This window comes from Scyliorhinus canicula, chromosome 1 (genome assembly GCF_902713615.1).
Source record: "Scyliorhinus canicula chromosome 1, sScyCan1.1, whole genome shotgun sequence".
In the NCBI taxonomy this organism is placed as follows: domain Eukaryota; kingdom Metazoa; phylum Chordata; class Chondrichthyes; order Carcharhiniformes; family Scyliorhinidae; genus Scyliorhinus; species Scyliorhinus canicula.
In genome coordinates, this window is record NC_052146.1 from 302976496 (window position 1) to 302996613 (window position 20118).

Genomic DNA, 20118 nt, shown 5'->3' on the forward strand with positions numbered 1-20118 from the left:
CTGCCTGACCAGAATGACAAAATATCCACGCCGACGGGGAAACCAGGGCTGTCATCTGAGCGGGTTTGTTTTGAAACGACATGTTTACACTGAAATTGTTCAGCAATTGCATAGATTTGGCTGCCACTGCTGTACCCTACAACTAAACTGTGCCATTCAGGGCTGGAGAAAAGTATTTATTCTGCTCACAGAATGTATATATTTCATGAATGAAATACTGTATTCAAAGCAAACTCTGCATGGGGGGGGGGGGTGCAGCAGGTATGGGCAATATACACCACGCTCTTTCTCTGCCTCTCCCTCTTTCACCCCCTTTTCTTGCCCCCCCCTCTCTTTCTCTCCCTGTCTCAACACTTTCCCTCTGTCTCTCTTGCCCCCTTTCTCCCCCTTCCCCTCCTCTCTCCCTCAGCTGCTTTCCACTCTCTCCTTCCCTTCAGCCCCTTTCCCCCCCCCTTTTCACTCTTTCTCTCCCTATTCATCTGTCTCTCTCTTTCCTGCTCCCTCGCTTTCTTTCCCCCTCTCTCCTTTCTCTCTCTGCCTCCACCTCTCTCCTTCCCTCCATCCACTTTCCCTCTTCCTCTCTGTCATCCCCTCACTCTTACCCCTCTCCTTTTCTCTGTCCTTCTCTCGCCACTCTCCCTTTCTCACCCCTCTCTCTTTCTCTCCCCCTTTTTCCCTCTCTCTGCCCGTCTCTCTCACCCTCTCTCCTCTTTCACTTTCTGTCACCCTCTCTTTCCCCCCCTCTTTCTGACTCTCTCCCGGTCTCTCTTTCCCTCTGCCCTTTGCCTCAGTCTGTCTCTCTGCTTCTCTCTCTCCCTCCCTCCATGTCTCTTTCCTCCCTCCCCTTCCCCTCTCTCGCTCTCCCCTCGTCCTGCACTCTTCGTCTCTGTCGCCTTTCCTTTCTCCCACTTTATATCTCTCTTCATCTCCCCATGTTCTTTCTCCCTCACTCTCCATCTCCCCTCTCCCCTCTCTGGGCTAAATCGCTGGCTTTGAAAGCAGACCAAGGCAGGCCAGCAGCGCGGTTCGATTCCCGTACCAGCCTCCCCGAATGTGGCGACTAGGGGCTTTTCACAGTAACTTCATTGAAGCCTACTCGTGACAATAAGCGATTTTCATTTTCATCTCTCTATTTCCCCCATCCCCCTCTCCCGTCAATTTCTCACTCCAATCGTTCTTGTCCTTTGCCTCCACAGCCACCCCACGCAGCATGACCAAGTGAGGAGGTGGGCTGCTGACCACAGAGTTTGCTGTGTGATCAGGAAATGTGTGCAGTGACTGAGCGTGCTGGGGGATTCACCTCAGCCAGTCAGAGAGGGACTGCAAACTGGGCATCTCAAACCTGTTTATCTGTCAGCTCACCACAGAGGTGGATACCGGAGAGGTGACGTATGGAGATTAAATCCCTGCTCCCATTAATTTAAATATAACTCAGGTTCCTGGCACTGCAGCATGACTGATTTACAACTTAACCACCGGTACAATTACAGCTTTCTCCACCTTACTCTGCCTCCTTGGTTGGAAAGCGCTTTGGGATGCCCTTAGGTGATGAACGATGCTGCGTGAAGGCGGATTCTTTCCTCCTGAGCCCAGCCCTGTCCAAAGGTCAAGGGGCGCAGGGCCTGGAAAGAGGGCGAGAAGCAGCAGGGGACAGAAGTAGGGAAGGTTCCGGGTCTGAGACACGTAGGGGCCAGCGGGGTGGGCGGGGGGGGGGGGGGGGGGGGGGGGAATCCTGCTCAGAATGTAATAATCGCAACACCCACATCCTGCAGTAAGTCAACATTCCCAAAGCAGAGACAAGGCTTTCACACTGTCCAAATTGCATTGGCCAGGCCACATTGCCACTAAGTGTCCAAAGGTTAAATGGGACGACGGCAATAGGGTGGGGATTGGACCTAGGTAGGGTGCTCTTTCAGAGGGACAGTGCACACTCAAAGGGCCGAATGGCCTCCTGCTGCACAGTAGGGATTCTACGAAGGTGCCTCGATCTATTTTACGACAGCATCAACCTATACGGTGCCTTTAAAGTGACAAATCATAGGGCGGCACGGTGGCGCAGTGGTTATAATAATAATCTTTATTGTCACAAGTAGGCTTACATTAACATTGCAATGAAGTTATTGTTAAAATCCCCCAGTCGCTACACTCCGGCGCCTGTTCGGGTGCACAGAGGGAGAATTCAGAATGTCCAATTCACCCAACAGCACGTCTTTCGGGACTTGTGGGAGGAAACTGGAGCACCCGGTGGGAATCCGCGCAGACACGGGGAGAACGTGCAGAATCCGCACAGACAGTGACCCAAGCCGGGAATCGAACCTGGGACCCTGGTGCTGTGAAGCAACAGTGCTAACCACCGGGCTACCGTGCCGCCTCACGGCGCTGAAAACCCAGGTTCGATCCCGGCCCCGGGTCACTGTCCGTGTGGAGTTTGCACATTCTCCCCGTGTTTGTGTGGTTCTCACCCCCACAACCCAAAAAGATGTGCAGGGAAGGTGGATTGGCCATGCTAAATTTCCCCTTAATTGGGAAAAAAAATATTGGGTACTTTAAATTTAATCAAAAAAATAAAGGAACAAAACCTTCCAACGTGCTTCACAGGAGAATCATGTGTGACACCGAGACAGAGAAAGGGATATTGGGGCAGGCAGCAAACAGCTTGGGTCAGAGAGGATTTTAAGGGGTGTCTCATAGGAAGAGAGTAAGGTAGCGAGACGGGAGGCTTAGGGAAATCCAGAGCTGAGGGCCCCGGGAGCTCGATGTCACCTCATTCACTGGAGGAAACAGCTTTTGTCCAGAGTGAAGCTCAGCCAGTCGGGTCCGATTCCCAATCCCAAGTTCAGCCAGTCTTGGCCAAGGTGACGTGAGTGATTCCACACAGCTGCCTGCGCTCCTAATTCCGACTGCTAATTCGCGATTCCCGCAGGAAAGCATGTGGACAGGCAAAAGCGGACCAGAGAAGAGAGGGCAGTGTCCGCGGTAGTGATGCAGTCCCAGTGCTCACGCATGCAGAATGGCCACTGTGGAGAGGTACGAAGGAGCAGATGGTGCCTGTCACACTGCATCGCCAACCACGGCATGTCGGGTGCTGAGGAGGAGAGGAACAAAATCCGAGATGGATGCGGGGAAGAACTTCCATTCCATTTTTCCGATTATCCCTGCAGCATTTAATCATCTGTGGAACGTGTCAAACTTCACACATGTTCTAATTAAGAAATTATCATCAGGCGCATGAATTAAAACAACAGTTGGCTCAGAATGCAATTCGAGCTCAAACACTGAAGAATCTTTCTGCACTTATTCAAAATTATCTGGCAAAATCCACAGATTTGCATCTCGTGCCAACAAAATCTGCTCAACCTCTTAAAAGGCGTCTGATTGAATCGTAACATGTTTACAGTGCAGAGCAGGCCACTTGGCCCGTCACATCCCATGCAGGCTCACTGCAAGAACAAATCAGCTAGCCCCTGTCCTTTCCTCAGCCACATCTTCCCACACCACAACCATCCCCTATCCCAAGCCAAGAGGCTGTGGGTTATTCAGCAATGGAATGGACATCACAACCAACTCCCCATATGCAAGAAGGATGTTCCCAATGGTGGGTCTGTCCAGAATCAGCGGTCACAGTCTGAGGATACGGGGTAGACCATGTAAGACAGAGATGAGGAGACATTTCTTCACCCAGAGAGTGGTGAGCCTGTGGAATTCGTTACCACAGGAAGTAGTTGAGGCCAAGACATCGTATGGTTTCAAGAAGCAGTTAGATATAGCACTTAGGGCGAAAGGGATAAAAGGATATGGGGAAAAGCGGGATTAGTCTATCGAGTTGGATGATCAGCCGTGATCATAATGAATGGCGGAGCAGGCTCGAAGGGCCGAATGGCCTCCTCCTGCCCCTATTTATGTTTCTATGAACTCACATGTGCACAGATAAATGTATATGCATGCACACACATGTACACACACAGGCACAGACAACACTCCTACGTAACGCAAATACGGTCACGTGAATACATTGGCATACACGTATGCATACATATATGCAAGCACGGCAAGTTTGCCCTCACATGACTGTGCGCACACATGCATGTACACGTAACACAGGCATATGAGGGTTTGCACACATAAACATTTGCAGGCTTGCACACACACAGATATACACATGCATGTATGCAAACTTGCACACATACAATCACACACAATGTATACAGGCATGCAGAAACACAGTGCATACACACACACACACACGAGGGCTTGCACACACATGCACACACTCACATATGTATGAGGGCTTGCACACACACACGGAAGCACACACTTTTGAGGGCTTTCTTATATATGCGCGCACACAAACACACACATGAGGGCCTGCCGCATGCACACACGTGTACACACATGAGGGCTTTCACACATATATATACATGCACACGTGCGCACACACCTGAGGGCCTGCACACACACATGCCCACATGAGGGCTTGCACATACATGTACATACACTTGTACACACACGTGCACACACACACATGAGGGTTTGCATGCACACATACACACAAACATGCACACACACATATGTGAGCTTGCACATGCACACAGAGATGATGCTCAGAAGCAGGAACACTGATTGATATTGCCCCTGTTCACAGGATTTATCAACAACGTGAAAGCTCTTCACCTTAAGCACCACGGAATGACTCACCCTTGACTCTTTTATTAAAGGGTGTGGAGAACTGGTCTCCCATCAGCATTTTCCCTTTGTGATTCAGTGAAATAAAACACAGGATTAAACATGCCGTGTAACAAGTACAAATGATGAAAAACCTTACTCACACGAAGGATTTTGCTCGAGCAATAAGAAGAAAAGAATTCCACTGGGAGGTGGGTTGGTAACCAGCCGGCACAGATTTAAGGTCATTGAGAAAAGGGCGAAAGAGAATTATTTTTTTCTCTGGTTTTAAATTTAGAGCATCCAATTCTTTTTGCTTTCCAATTAAGGGGGCAATTTAGCGTGGCCAATCCACCTAACTTGCACATTGTTGGGTTGTTGGGGCGAGACCCATGGGGAGAATGTGCAAACTCCACACGGACAATGACCCGGGGCCGGTATCGAACCCGGGTCCTCGGCGGCGTGGGGCAGCAGTGCTAACCACTGCACCACCGTGATGCCCCAAAGATGAGGTGAATTACTTGGTGCGACGAGCTGTTGTGGTCTGGAATGGATTGACCTGAAAGGGCGGTGGAATCAAATTCAACAGTGATGTTCAAAAGGGGACTGACAAACGGTTTGAAAAGGAAACACAATACAGATCCATGGAGTAAAATCAGGTGAAATGAACAAAATGGATTAATCTTTCAAAGAGCCAACACAGTGACAATGGGCTGAATGGCCTCCTTTTGTACTGCATGACTCTATGACTAGGATGGGACACCACAGATAATCTTTACCTAATATGAAAACAGAATGAGTCTAAACATCTAGGCAGATAATTCATGGGATAATAAAAGAACAGAATTGCATTTATAGAGAGCATTTTGCGATCACACAACCTCACATGAAGTACAATGAAGTCTTTTACACCAAACTGCTTTTGAAGTGTATTCCCGGTTGTAGTTTAGGAAATGCAGCAGCCAATATACACACTGCAAGATCCCACACATCGCAATGCGATAATGATTAGATAAGCTGTTTTTTGTGACGTTGATTGAGACAGAAATATTGGACAATGTTCCGGAAGGGGGGAGCGCCCCTATTCTTCTTTGAAACAGTACCCCTTGGGAAGGCAAATCGAGTTCAGGTCAGCATTTCATCCAAAAGACAGCAGGCGCGATTCTCCAAGCCCCGTGCCGGGCCGGAGACTCGCTGCAACCGCGCCACGACGCCCCGATGCCCCAACGCCGGCGCGCGATTCTCCGAGGTGCGGAGAATCGGCGCCATTTACGCCGGCGCGTTTGACATGGCGCCAGCCGCGGGCCACTGGAATCGGCGGGGCCGCCGATTCTCGGGCCAGATGGGCCGAGCGGCCGTGCGGATACGACAGAGTCCCGCCGACGCTGTTCACCCCTGGTCGCTGCCAGCGGGAACTCTGCGCGAAGGGTCGGGGTCAGCCTGGGGGGGGGGGGCTCCGTCCCCGGGGGCCGGCCTCCGATGGGGTCTGGCCCGCGATCAGGGCCCGCCGATCAGCGGGCCGGCCTCTCCTCCCCCGGGCCTACTTTTTGCACGGCTGGTCCCTGAATCCCGACGGCATGTTGAGTCGGGACTGGCGCGCTGAACAAGTCCACTGCGCATGCGCGGGTTGGCGCGGTGCCCATTTGGCACCGGGAAGGGAGCCAGTGACGTGAACTGCTCCAGCACCGTGCTAGCCCCCTGTGGGGGACAGATTCGGTCGCCCCCCATGCAGTTTCGCACCGTCATGAAATGCGACGGCGTTAACGACGGCGCAAACACTTGGCCTCCATTTTGGACAATCGCCCCCAGCACCTCCAACACTGCAGCGCTCCCTCAGTACTGACCCTCTAACAGTGAAGCACTCCCTCAGTACTGACCCTCTGACAGTGCGGCACTCCCTCAGTACTGACCCTCTAACAGTGAAGCACTCCCTCAGTACTGACCCTCTGACAGTGCAACACTCCCTCAGTACTGACCCTCTGACAGTGCGGCACTCCCTCAGTACTGACCCTCTGACAGTGCGGCACTCCCTCAGTACTGATCCTCTGCCAGTGCAGCACTCCCTCAGTACTGACCCTCTGACAGTGCAGCACTCCCTCAGTACTGACCCTCTGACAGTGCAGCACTCCCTCAGTACTGACCCTCTGATAGTGCGGCACTCCCTCAGTACTGACCCTCTGACAGTGCAGCACTCCCTCAGTACTGACCCTCTGACAGTGCAGCACTCCCTCAGTACTGACCCTCTGACAGTGCAGCACTCCCTCAGTACTGACCCTCTGACAGTGTGGCACTCCCTCAGTACTGACCCTCTGACAGTGCGGCACTCCCTCAGTACTGACCCTCTGACAGTGCAGCACTTCCTCAGTACTGCCCCTCTGGCAGTGCAGTACTCCCTCAGTACTGCCCCTCTGAACATGCTGCACTCCCTCAGTACTGACCCTCTGACAATGCCGCACTCCCTCAATACAGACCCTCTGACAGTGCAGCACTCCCTCAGTACTGACTCTCTGACAGTGCAGCACTCCCTCAGTACTGACCCTCTGACAGTGCAGCACTCCCTCAGCACTGACCCTCTGACACTGCGGCATTCCCTCAGTACTGACCCGCTGACAGTGCAGCACTCCCTCAGTACTGACCCTCTGACAGTGCAGCACTCCCTCAGTACTGACCCTCTGACAGTGCAGCACTCCCTCAGTACTGACTCTCTGACAGTGCAGTACTCCCTCAGTACTGACCCTCGGACAGTGCGGCACTCCCTCAGTACTGACCCTCTAACAGTGAAGCACTCCCTCAGTACTGACCCTCTGACAGTGCAGCACTCCCTCAGTACTGACCCTCTGACAGTGCGGCACTCGCTCAGTACTGACCCTCTGACAGTGCAGCACTCCCTCAGTACTGACCCTCTGACAGTGCAGCACTCCCTCAGTACTGACCCCCTGACAGTGCAGCGCTCCCTCAGTACTGACCCTCTGACAGTGCGGCACTCCCTCAGTACTGACCCTCTGACAGTGCGGCACTCCCTCAGTACTGACCCTCTGACAGTGCGGCACTCCCTCAGTACTGACCCTCTGACAGTGCGGCACTCCCTCAGTACTGACCCTCTGACAGTGCAGCGCTCCCTCAGTACTGACCCTCTGACAGTGCGTCACTCCCTCAGTACTGACCCTCTGACAGTGTGGCACTCCCTCAGTACTGACCCTCTGACAGTGCGGCACTCCCTCAGTACTGACCCTCTGACAGTGCGGCACTCCCTCAGTACTGACCCTCTGACAGTGCGGCACTCCCTCAGTACTGAACTAGATTACACAGAAATCGAATAAAAAACACATGAAGTGAGGGAATTGAATCCCATTAGTCCATGGCACGGTATGTAGTGTTTCAATATATCACCATGTGTGTGAATAGTGTATTAATCAACTGCCTATGAAACAGGATATAAAACTGTGAACTGTAAATGAGATTCAGTGCATTCAAACCTCTAATGTGACTAATGAAACTAGGAGTCATCACCAGACTTATTTAGCACATTCCTGCAAAGAAATTGCGGAGAAAAAAGTCTCTCAGACTAGCTTTAGTCTCCACATTACTCTTGAGCTTCCTTGCTTTGCTTCAATCGTATATCAAGCAGCAATGGAACCCAAGTGATTCCATGGTCCATCCTTGAAGCCACCAGGTTGCCCCAAGGATCCAGGCTTCAAGAAATGGTGCACACAGGCCCTCCCCTGGCACCAGTAGAAACAGAGCTTGAATTAGTCAAAGCAAATTGGTTCACACAACGAGTGAGAAAACCTGCCTTCACCATCTGTTGCTTCACCTCAGTACCAACTATGCAAAAATGCTCTCACCCACGCAAAAGTCACATCTGGAAGGGCAGGAACTGTACTGCTGGGAGCTGACAGGGCTCAGAAGAGTGAGGAAGTTCTTGTTGCAATTATATAGGGTATTGGTGCCACCACATCTGAAGTGGAGCGTGAAGTTCTGATCTCCCTATCTACGGGAGGATACACTTGTCTGACATGAGGCGTAACAAAGGTTCACCAAGGTGATTCCTGGGATCAGAGAGTTGGCCAATATGGAGGGATTGAGTTGAAAGGGCCCATTATCTTCGGAAGTATCCTTTGAAGCACAACGAAAGGACAGGGGCATGAAACGTTAACTCTGTGTCTCTATCCTTAGACGCTGCCAAGCCTGCTGAGTATTTCCAGCACTTCCGGTTTCCATTCGCTGTTCTTTGAAACAGAGATGACCATATTGAAACGTAGGACAGTTCGACTTGGTGGATGAGGTGTGGCTGTTCCTCCTGGCCGGACAGCCGAGAACCAAGGGTCGTACACTCGGGATTGATCATTTAGGACAGAGATGAAGAGAAGCGTCTTCAATCAGAGGGTTGTGAATCTCCGGAATTCTCAAACACGGAGAGCTGAGGATATCAGCTGTTGAGTAAATTCAAGCCTGAGAAGGAGAGAGCCTGGGACACCGGGGGGACTAAGTCATACAGAGGTAGGATGTGGCAGAAGATGAACTATGGTCTTGCTGAGTAGCAGCACAGGCCTGAGGAGTCATGTGACCAGGTCCAGCTTTTATGTTCTCATGGCCTTAAATGGGAATAGCAAAAGCTTTGTCACATCGCCAACATTCTTCTGACACCCCAGATGAAATGGTAACCTGGAAACCCCATTTTCCTGGTCAGGTGTATGGCGATAATCTCTACGTCCTATTCAAAGAGCAGAGGCACTCTCACTTTTTAATATAGATTTTTTTTTACTTTTTCCAATTAAGGGGCAGTTTAGCGTGGCCAATCCACCTACCCTGCACATCTTTGGGTTGTGGGGGCGAAACCCACGCAGACACGGAGAGAATGTGCAAACTCCACACGAGCAGTGACCCGGGGCCGGAATCGAACCCCGGGTCCTCGGCGCCGTGAGGCAGCACTGCACCACCGGGCCGCCTGGCCCTCTACTAACATAACGACAACAGGTTATCTGGCTATGTTTGTGAGATGCTGCTTTGCACAGAGTGGCTGCGTATGGTTGTCCACCACAGAGTCCACATTCCCAAGGAAGCAAGGGAAAGCTTCCTTTATACAGCGCCCTTTACAACCGCAGGATGTCCCAAAGCACGCTACACCCAATGAAGTACTTAAGAAGCGTAGTCACGGGCAGCACGGTGGCGCAGTGGTTAGCATTGCTGCCTACGGCGCTGAGGACCCGGGTTCGAATCCCGGCCCTGGGTCACTGTCCGTTTGGAGTTTGCACATTCTCCCCGTGTCTGCGTGGGTTTCACCCCCACAACCCAAAGATGTGCAGGCTAGGTAGATTGGCCACTCTAAATTGCCCCTTAATTGGAAAAAATAATTGGGTACTCTAAATGTATAATTTAAAAAAAAAGAAGCATAGTCACTTTTCCAATGTAGGAAACATGGTAGCCAATTTGCGCACAGTAAGATCCCGTAAACAGCGCTGCGTAAACGGCCAGCCAATCTGATGAGGTTACATCAATTGAGGGATGAATATCGGTCAGCCTACTGGGGGGAAGACACCTGCACCTTCTTCAGACGAGTGCCCTAAGATCTATGTCACCTCCAACATTTATATTTGGGCCGAAGGGCCTCGTCTGCACTATGTATTCCTGTGATTCTGTGATTCAGAAGAGAGAAGGGGCCTTGATTTAACATGGCTGTGAAATGCCAGACTTGGGATTGGAAGGCGCTACAGAAATTCACGCTCATTCTTTCTTTCCCGTGGAGGAATCACGCTGTGCATTAAAACGAGATAAAGATACAGGTATGCAGACAGAGGGCAGCAAACTAGGATTGCTTGTTGGCCATTCTAATCGTGCCGAATGAACACTTACGAGTGGAGTTCACCACGTATTTTTAAAAAAAAATTAGAGTACCCGATTAATTTTTTCCAATTAAGGAGCAATTTAGCATGGCCAGTCCACCTACCCTGCACATCTTTGGGTTGCGGGTGCGAAACCCACGCAAGCACGGGGAGATTGTGCAAACTCCACACGGACAGTGACCCAGAATCGAACCTGGGACCTCGGCGCCGTGAGGCCGCAGGGTTAACCCACTGCGCCACCGTGCTGCCGAGTTCATGACATATTGATGAACTATTGATCTCACCTTTATTGGAAATGAATCAGCATCTGAGACAGAAGGTGACATCGGTGACAGGGACAGCTTAGTCACAGAAACGTAAGAAATAGGAGCAGGAGTAGGCCATTCGGCCCCTCGAGCCTGCCCTGCCATTCATAGCTGAGGGTCTATCTCAAAGCCATTTTCCTTCGCTGTCCCATATACCCTGCTATCTTTAATACTGAGAAATCCATCAATCTCTGTCTTCAACATGCTCAGTGACTCAGTCTCCACAGCTCGCTGGGGTAGAGAATACCAAAGAATTGCCATTCTCGGCGTGAAGAAATGCCTCCTCATCTCAGTCCTCAATGGCTCACTCTATATTCTGAGAATGCGGGCCCTGGTTCTAGACCCCCCCACCCCTACCACAGCTGGGGGAAACATCCTTCCTGCATCTACCCAGTAAGAATTTAGTATATTTTTCAGTCTTTGAAGTGCGAGGGAACACAGGCCCAGCCTCCCCAATCTCTCCTCATCAGACAATCCCACCATGCCAGGAATCAATCTGGTTGGACCGTTGTTGCACTCCCCCTGTGACCAGCATATCATTCCGAAGATAAGGAGACCAAATCTGTACACAATACTCCAGGAGCAGTCTCACCCAGGTTCTGCACAAGGCACCTTTACCCCTGCACTCAAATCCCGTTGCGACGAAAGCCAACATACCATTTGCCTTCCTAGTTGCTTAGTCAGATGCTTCACGGGCGTATGTTTTAATATATAACCCAATCAAACACCTTTTTCAGCCTGCTTAAATAAAAGGTCCCACCTATCCATCTGAAAGATAATAAAAATTCAAAATATCTCGAAAGGTAAAACAGGTTTAACCTTCGATTGAAAAGTCTGTTTTGTTACATTTAATTTATGTCCATTTCAGAGGTTTCCCTTGGGAGGGGTGTGAAATGCACCCCGGAGCACTAAGTGACATCGCTATTTTCAAACATTACTCAGGCGCAGAGCCAGTGTTGCCTGAACATGTCTGTTTCTTCTCTGTCGGCTTCACTTCATTGTGACGGAGAAACTTTCATAATAATCTTTATCAGTGTCACAAGTGAGCTTACATTAACAGTGCAATGAAGTTACTGTGAAAAGCCCCCGATCGCCACATTCCGGCGCCTGTTCGGGTACACGGAGGGAGAATTCAGAATGTCCAATTTACCTAACAAGCACGTCTTTCGGGACTTGTGGGAGGAAACCGGAGCACCCGGAGGAAACCCACGCAGACACGGCGAGAACATGCAAACTCTGCATAGACAGTGACCCAAGCCGGGAATTGAACCTGGGACCCTGCCGCTATAAAGAAACAGTGCTAACCATTGTGCTACCATGCTGTTCCCTTTAAAGGGGGCATCCTTGTTCTCTCAGTTCCGCATCAGCAATTGTGCTCAAAATATTTAGGTTAAATAAAATTCATGCTGAAAACCCTTGTTTCTTCAGTGGGCTGGGGCGCGAGGAGGCAGGATGGGAGGGGAATGGAAGTTTAAAAAAAGAGATGCCTGGGTGGCACGGCGGCGCAGTGGTTAGCACTGCTGCCTCACAGTGCCGAGGTCCCAGGTTCGATCCCGGCTCTGGGTCACTGTCCGTGTGGAGTTTGCACATTCTCCCCCTGTCTGCGTGGGTCTCACCCCCACCACCCAAAAGATGTGCAGGGTAGGTGGATTGGCCACGCTAAATTGCCCCTTAATTGGAGAAACAAAGAGATCCCCAAGGTGAGGGGTTACAAACGATATAGCACAGATTGTCAGCACAGGCCGCCCCCTGACCCTTCCACGCCGATGTCCCACCGGCTGAGAGCAAGTTAGAACGGCACGGCAGGACTCGGGATTTTTGCTGTGGCCGCTTGGCCCGTCCCGAGCTGAGAATGGGCGGGCCGGCCGTGTAGAGCGGCCCCCGACCGGCGCCGCGCCAATCACGGCCACGCCAATGGCGCCGATTCTCCACTCTGCACAGAATCGCATCCCGGCATCGAGGCAGCGTGGGACGATTCACGCCGGTCGCGAAGATTCTCCAGCCGGGCCCCGGGGCTGAGAGAATCCCACCCTGAAATCCAAGGTTAATGGACGGGGTAAGAAACATAAGAACATAAAAACAGGAGCGGGAAAAGGCCATACGCCCCTCGAGCCTCCTCTGCGATTCAACGCGATCGTGACTCATCCTCTGCACAGCTCCACTTTCCCACCCACTCTCCACATCTCCGGTTTCCCGAAAACGCCAAAACTTGGTCTATTGCGGCCTCTGTGATCAATCTCAGTCTTGAACATTCTCAATGTCTGAGTCTCCACAACCCTCAGAGGCAGAGAATTCCAAAGATTCCACATCCTCTGAGAACAGAAACTGAGTTGTGGATGATCGACCCCTGACCCTGAGGCTGTGACCCTGTGTTCGGGGTTCCCCAGCCAGGGGAAGCAACCTCTCAGTGTCTACCCCGTCAAGGGCGACTGGCTCTTTCCTTAAAGCAGTGAGTTGTTGTGATCTTGAATGCGCTGCCTGGAAATACATTGGAAGCAGGTTCAACCGCAACATTCAGACAGGGAATTCAGAGATATACTTGAATGGGGAGGTGGGGGATAATTTTTAAAAATGAATTTAGAGTGCCCAATTCTATTTTTTCAATTAAGGGGCAATTTAGCATGGCCAATCCACCTTGCCTTCACCTCTTTGTGTTGTGGGGGCGAAACCCACGCAGACACGGGGAGAATGTGCAAACTCCACACGGACAGTGACCCAGAGCCGGGATCGAACCTGGGACCTCGGCGCTGTGAGGCTGCAGTGCTAACCCACTGCTCCACCATGCTGCCCCAAGGGGTGGGGGATAATAACAGTGCTGAGAGGGTAGGACAGTATAAGTGGGACTAAGTGAATGGCTTTAGCAAAGAGCCAGCACCGTATGATGGGGTGAATGGCCTATCACTGTGTGTACGATTTTATAATGGAGATAAATAGAGTTATTAAGCAATCGTCGCATTGTATCAGATCTTGTTCAACAGAACATGCTCCAACCAAACTTTGCCATAATAGTGGAGGAATTGGAAATCATTCAGCCCCTTCTGAGTCTGTTCCACCATTCCTTCATGTTACGCTCGTTGACTGGACCCTTGGGCGTGAGGGGAGATCCGGTTAGGGAGCAGTCACATTTTGTTCAAAGTTGCTAGAGATTGAGATGAAAGGGCAGCACGGTGGCCTAGTGGTTAGCACAACCGCCTCACGGCGCTGAGGTCCCAGGTTCGATCCCGGCTCTGGGTCACTGTCCGTGTGAAGTTTACACATTCTCCCCGTGTCTGCGTGGGTTTAGCCCCCACAACCCAAAAAAATGTGCAGGGTAGGTGGATTGGCCACACTAAATTGCCCCTTAATTGGAAAAAATAATTGGGTAATCTAAATTTTTTAAAAAAATAAATAAAAAAACAAATTAAAAAATTTAAAAAAAGAGATTGAGATGAAAAGCACCTGCTTTTGGAATGAAGCCACGAGATTCCATAGCTTTTGAACAAACTAAATTTGCTATCCAAATTTAGAAAGATAAAACAAACGTATTTCCAAGATATTTCCTGTACTCGAACACTCAGAATCAACAAAATAATAAACTTTATTACTGTCACAAGTAGGCTTACATTAACGCTGCAATGAAGTTACTGTGAAAATCTCCTCGTCGCCAGATTCAGGCACCTGTTCAGGTAACAGAGGGAGCATTCAGAATGTCCAATTCACCTAACAAACACATCTTTCGGGAGTTGTGGGAGGAAACCGGAGCACCCGGAGACACGGGGGGAACGTGCAGACACCGCACAGACAGTGACTCAAGCGGGAATCGATCCTGGGTCCCTGGCACGGTGAAGCAACAGTGCCAACCACTGTGCTACCGTGCTTGAGGCACGTGCAAATTAACAGGCAAGCCGGATGTCCTCGCCACTGTGGGAACACAAACCAACATTGCAAACAATAGTTTATCTGCCGGGGGGGCACGGTGGGGGGGGGGGGGGGGGGGGGGGGTGAATTGCATCTCACCAACGGTTCACAAGCTCACACTTTGCAGCCAGCATTGCTGGATAGCCTCAGAAATAAACGGTAAGCTTTGCTGATATTTTGTTTCAGCTCCAGCCCCCAGCACTGGGATTTGCTTTAACTATCCCCAAAGCACTGTGCCGCGGAGGGTGAACTCAGCTCATGACGGGTTTGAACAGTGACCTGGCGACGTACCGAGGGTCTCTACACCTGCCCATCAGCCTGCCGCACCAGCCCTCGCACCTCCCTCCACATGGGCCACATTGAGGTGTAATATGCAGGTGCCTCAGCAAGTATCAGGAAACCCTGCACTAACACGGAAGTCTCTCTCGGTCAGGGTGCAGTTCCAGACTTGTTCCTGCTTTTCTAGGAATAAACTTTTGCATAATGTGCTTTGCAAACGACGCTACCTTACCAATTAAAATACTTAGAAAACCCTCAACTGTGCTGAGCCAAACAAGCTCAATCGTGGAAACGGGTGGGGCATTGCAGTTTTGCATGCTTCTTTCTCAGAATGTCACTGGTTAACCACCATTCATGGCCCATCCTGTGCACAGGCCACATCCTTCAACTGCTCCAGGCCGCCTGGTGTCCGGAAAGGAGTTCATTCTCTTCATTCTTTGGAGGGACTTGTTATACCGGAGTTGATTGCCGGATCACGGCAGAGGGCCGTTTCGAGTCAATCGTCTTGGCGTGGGACTGGAGTCACATGCAGGCCCAGACTGGGTAAAGGAGGCAGGTTTTCTTCCTCAAAGAACATGTGCAAATCGTTTTTTCTTTAAAACAACAATTGGGCAGCTTTATAATCACTTTTTACTGAGACCAGAGTGCGCAAGCCTCGGGGAGAAAATTAAAGGGCATGTTACCATGGGGACCGTACGAGTGGGAGGGGAGGGGGGCGGGGGGCGTTGCTGGTGAACCTGTCAGAGTGGTCCCTCAGAAGGAGGGTGCACTGATGTGCATGGGTGTGTTCTGTACATGTGCAAAATTGAAGGGTCTTAGTTGCAGGACAGACAGCGAGCCACTGCGCATGCGCGCGTTGGTGCCACTGGGCAATGCCAGATCCCAAGGCGCCCAGTTGATGCCAGGATCAGCAGCTGGTGGTCCGCTCCAGTGCCGTGCTGGCCCCCTGTAGGGGCCAGAATTGCTGATCCTGAGGCCGTGTTGACGCCGTCGGGAAACACGACGTCGTTTCCGACGGAGTCAACACTTAGCCTCAGGATCACAGAATCCCGCCTTTTATTTCCAGACATTTTAAAATCGCGTCTGAATTTCCGAGCTGGCTTATCAAACTCACTAATGCTTATTTTGGGATGTGAGCCACTTCAGAGTCAACCACATTGCTGTGGATCTGGAGTCACATGTAGGCCAGACCAGGTAAGGACGGAAGATTTCCGATCCTGAAGGGGCATTAGTGAACCAGATGGGTTTTTACAACAATCAACAATAGCTTCTTGGTCATCAGAAGACTTTTAATTTTAGATTTTAATTGGATTCAAATTTCACCGTCTACCATGGTGGGATTCGAACCTTAGACTCTTGATGATTAGACCAGTGACAATACCACACACCTTCTCACACTCACTGAGGCAAGAATATATCTGTTGTTATTAGGTAAATAAGGATACGGGGAGAAAAAACAGAACTGAAACCAGAGGACAGGAAAGGGGCATTAGAATGAATAATGCTTGCAAGCTGGACTAGTCTTAACTTGTCTATTTATAAATGAGCTTGCTCGCTTGGGCTCTTACACTTATCTATGTCTCCTGACTCCCAAAGCTTGTCCACCATCTACAAGGCACAAGTCAGGAGTGTGATGGAATACTCCCCACTTACCTGGATGAGTGCAGCTCCAACAACACTCAAGAAGCTCAACACCATCCAGGACAAAGCAGCCCCGCTTGATTGCTCCTCCTTCCACAAACATTCAAACCCTCCACCACCGGTGCACAGTGGCAGCCGTGTGTACCATCTACAAGATGAACTGCAGTAACTCACCAGGGCTCCTTAGACACCACCTTCCAAACCCACGACCGTCGAGAAGAACAAGCACATCTGACACATGGGAACGCCACCACCTGGAAGTTCCCCTCCAAGCCACTCATCATCCTGAGCTGGAAATATATCCCCGTTCCTTCACTGTCACTGGGTCAGAATCCTGGAACTCGCTTCCTAATAGCACAGTGGGTATACCTACACCAAGTCAGCTCCCCATCACCTTTTCATGGGCAATTAGAGATGGGCAACAAATGCTGACCTCGCCAGCAACACCCACAACCCTCGAATGAATGAAAAGACAGAGCTAAGAAAGAAAGTCAGAATGGGCCAACATGCTTCACAGCCAGCGAAGTATTTTTGAAGTGTAGCAATTGTGATACAAGAAACATAGCAGCCAATCTATGCATAGCAAGGCCCAACAATCAGTTGTATAATAACGAGCAGATATTTGGTTTCAGCATAAATGCTTTATGGTCAAATATCCTGCAGCACACTGCGGGTAATCTCCCTGCTCGACTGTGAACCAGTGTCCTGCGATCATAGAGCAGAGGTGATTACTTGTTGCTGTGGTATTATCATAGCTATCAGCATTACAAGGGTTAATGCAGTGCCAAGAGTAGCCACGAGAGGGAGTTACAGTTATAACTATTCAAGGCAGTGCTGCTAGAGCTTAGGGGGGAAGTCTATGCAGGAGATAGCTAGTGAAGGTCAGAAGGGCAGATAGTGCAACTAAGGTTAGACTATAGCTTGTACCAGTAGTGAGATTAGCAGTACGTGAGTGTAGTTAGATGTTATTGATCAATTGTGCATTCTTAAGGACTACGTGTCGAATCCCAGTTTAGTAGTGTCAATAAAATCATAGCTTTGTTTAAGTTAAAGCTAATTTGTTTCTTTAGTGAAACACGACGTCAACCATCCAGAAATAAGCAACACAAAGAACACCACAGTTGCCTGGATGAGACGCTCACTGTTCCAACTGCCTTCCCGTAGAAATTTATTCCACATCATTGTCCAAACAGTCGTTAAAAAATGACCAATCCCTTTCTTCATCTGGAAGCCTTCAACTAACTAAGTCACCCAAAAATATTCCTGGCCGCAATTTGTTTTCGAATTTCCGCATTGCAAATTTCTTGACACCCCAAGATCGTCGCTTCTCGTTGACAAGCAAGACCTAGCGCTCCACACTATCGCCATCCTTTGTAGGGTTAGATTATCTCAAATTATTTTGTAAACATCTGAAAACAGGAGCCTGACTCACCGCAGCGACCTGAAGACAGGTGACGGCCAGGAAGGAGCCAACCCAAAGAGGTCGCAGGGAGCTGTGGGTGGGGGAGGGAGGAGAGCTGGGAAGGGGGTGAGTTAGAGCAATAAAAAGACACAATACGTGACACATCCTCTGTCTCGAAAGGTCAGTTGGAGCTCATGTTACACGGGATTTGCAAATCTCAGAGTTCAGAAACTTGCATTCATATACTGCCTTTTAAGCTCACCAAGGCGTTACACCGCAACAGTTATCCCATGTAAATTGTCACTGCGCCACTCGACGAGATAGGCGACGGAGCATTTGGTCAGAGTGGGAGGTTTTATGCAGCGCCTGATAGCTTTGCATTGGGAAGTCTAAAGATTAAGGCAACTAAATAATAATAATCTTTACTATCGTCACAAGTAGGCTTACATTAACACTGCAATGAAGTTACTGTGAAAAGCCCCGAGTCGCCACATTCTGTCGCCTGTTCGGCTACACAGAGGGAGAATTCAGAATGGCCAATTCACCTAACAAGCACGTCTTCCGGGACTTGTGGGAGGAAACCAGAGCGCCCGGAGGAAACCCACGCAGACACGGGGAGAACGTGCAGACTCCACACAGACAGTGACCCAAACCGGGAATCGAACCTGGGACCCTGGCGCTGTGAAGCAACAGTGCTAACCATTGTGTTACCGTGCTGCAGATATGGCTGTGACTGGCGCAGTGAATAAAATCAAGGCTGCGCAAGAAGCCAGAATTGGAGGAGTGCAGTGATTGCTGAGGGTTGTAGGGCTGGAGGAGGTGACACAGGTAGAAAGGGGCAAGGCCATGGATAGGGTTTGAACACGAGGGCGTGATTGTAAAATCCAGGTGCTGCTGGGGCCGAGAGCTAATTTAAGTCAGCAAGCACAGGAGTGATGGATGAGGAGGATTCAGTGCAAGTTAAGATACCAGATTTTGGATGCGCCCAACTTATCAGAGGGTCTGAAGTGGTTGGTTGGCCAGGAGAGTGTTGGGATGGTCAAATGGGGAGGAAAGAAGGGTTTCAACAACAGGTTTGCAATGGGATTCCAGAAAGACTGGGATTCAGTCTCTAAAAACCGCGTTGAAATCCAACAAAATCATCTATTTTATTTGAAAAGCTGAACACACTGGGTTCTGTTGCTAGTTTCTGATACTCAGAACATACTCACTTTCAGATTCGGAGCAGTTCAGAGCTTCAGAGTTCAGGATTGGTATCAGTGCAACAACTATATTTTAAAAAAGTCTCATGCTTGCTCACATTTCCTGGCTACAAAATCTGACTTTCTGGTGTCATATTTGTGTCATCTTTATACTATGTATTCCTTTTTAAAAAGAAGTGATCTGCATAAAATTCTCATGCTGTAGTGAGAGCCTCCAGCCACTGGCGGCACTGTTGCACCACAGTGTGACACCTCCCAGTCCCTCAACTTGCCCTGTAGAGAAGCCCCAATGCACCAACTATCTCGCCTTTCTTTACAATCATTATTTGACTTTAAATAACATTAAATCAACTTGAAAATTAATCAGGTCAGAATGTGTGATTTTCAGGGGTTGAATTGCATGTACCTGTGCTCATTCAACCCCTCTCCTGAATCCATTCAAGCTCATGTACAAAACCATGGGAGATCAATGCAAAGAATCATAGAATTTACAGTGCAGAATGAGACCATTTAGCCCATCGTGTCTGCACCGGCCCTTGGAAAGGGCACCCTATTTAAGCCCACACCTCCACCCTATCCCCGTAACCCAGTAACCCCACCTAACCTTTTGGACACGAAGGTTGCCATTTCGCTCGGCCAATCCACCTAACCTGCACGTCTTTGGATTGTGAGAGGAAACCGGGGCACCCGGAGGAAACTCACGCAGACAGGAGCAGGAAGTGCAAACTCCGCACAGTCACCCAAGGCCGGAATCGAACCCGGGTACCCTGGAGCTGTGAGGCATCAGTGCTAACCACTGTGCCACCGTGCTGCCCAAAAGACCCACATTTCGGCTAATTCATCATCTCAAAGTCAATGGCGACACGAGTATATTCCATGCCTTAAAA

At 50.1% G+C, this 20118-nt stretch overlaps 1 protein-coding gene across 4 annotated transcripts in view; it reads right to left on the bottom strand.

Annotated features, from left to right (window-relative positions):
• hivep2a (HIVEP zinc finger 2a) overlaps positions 1-20118 on the bottom strand; it is a 224562-nt gene that overhangs the window by 155766 nt on the left and 48678 nt on the right. The window lies entirely within an intron of this gene.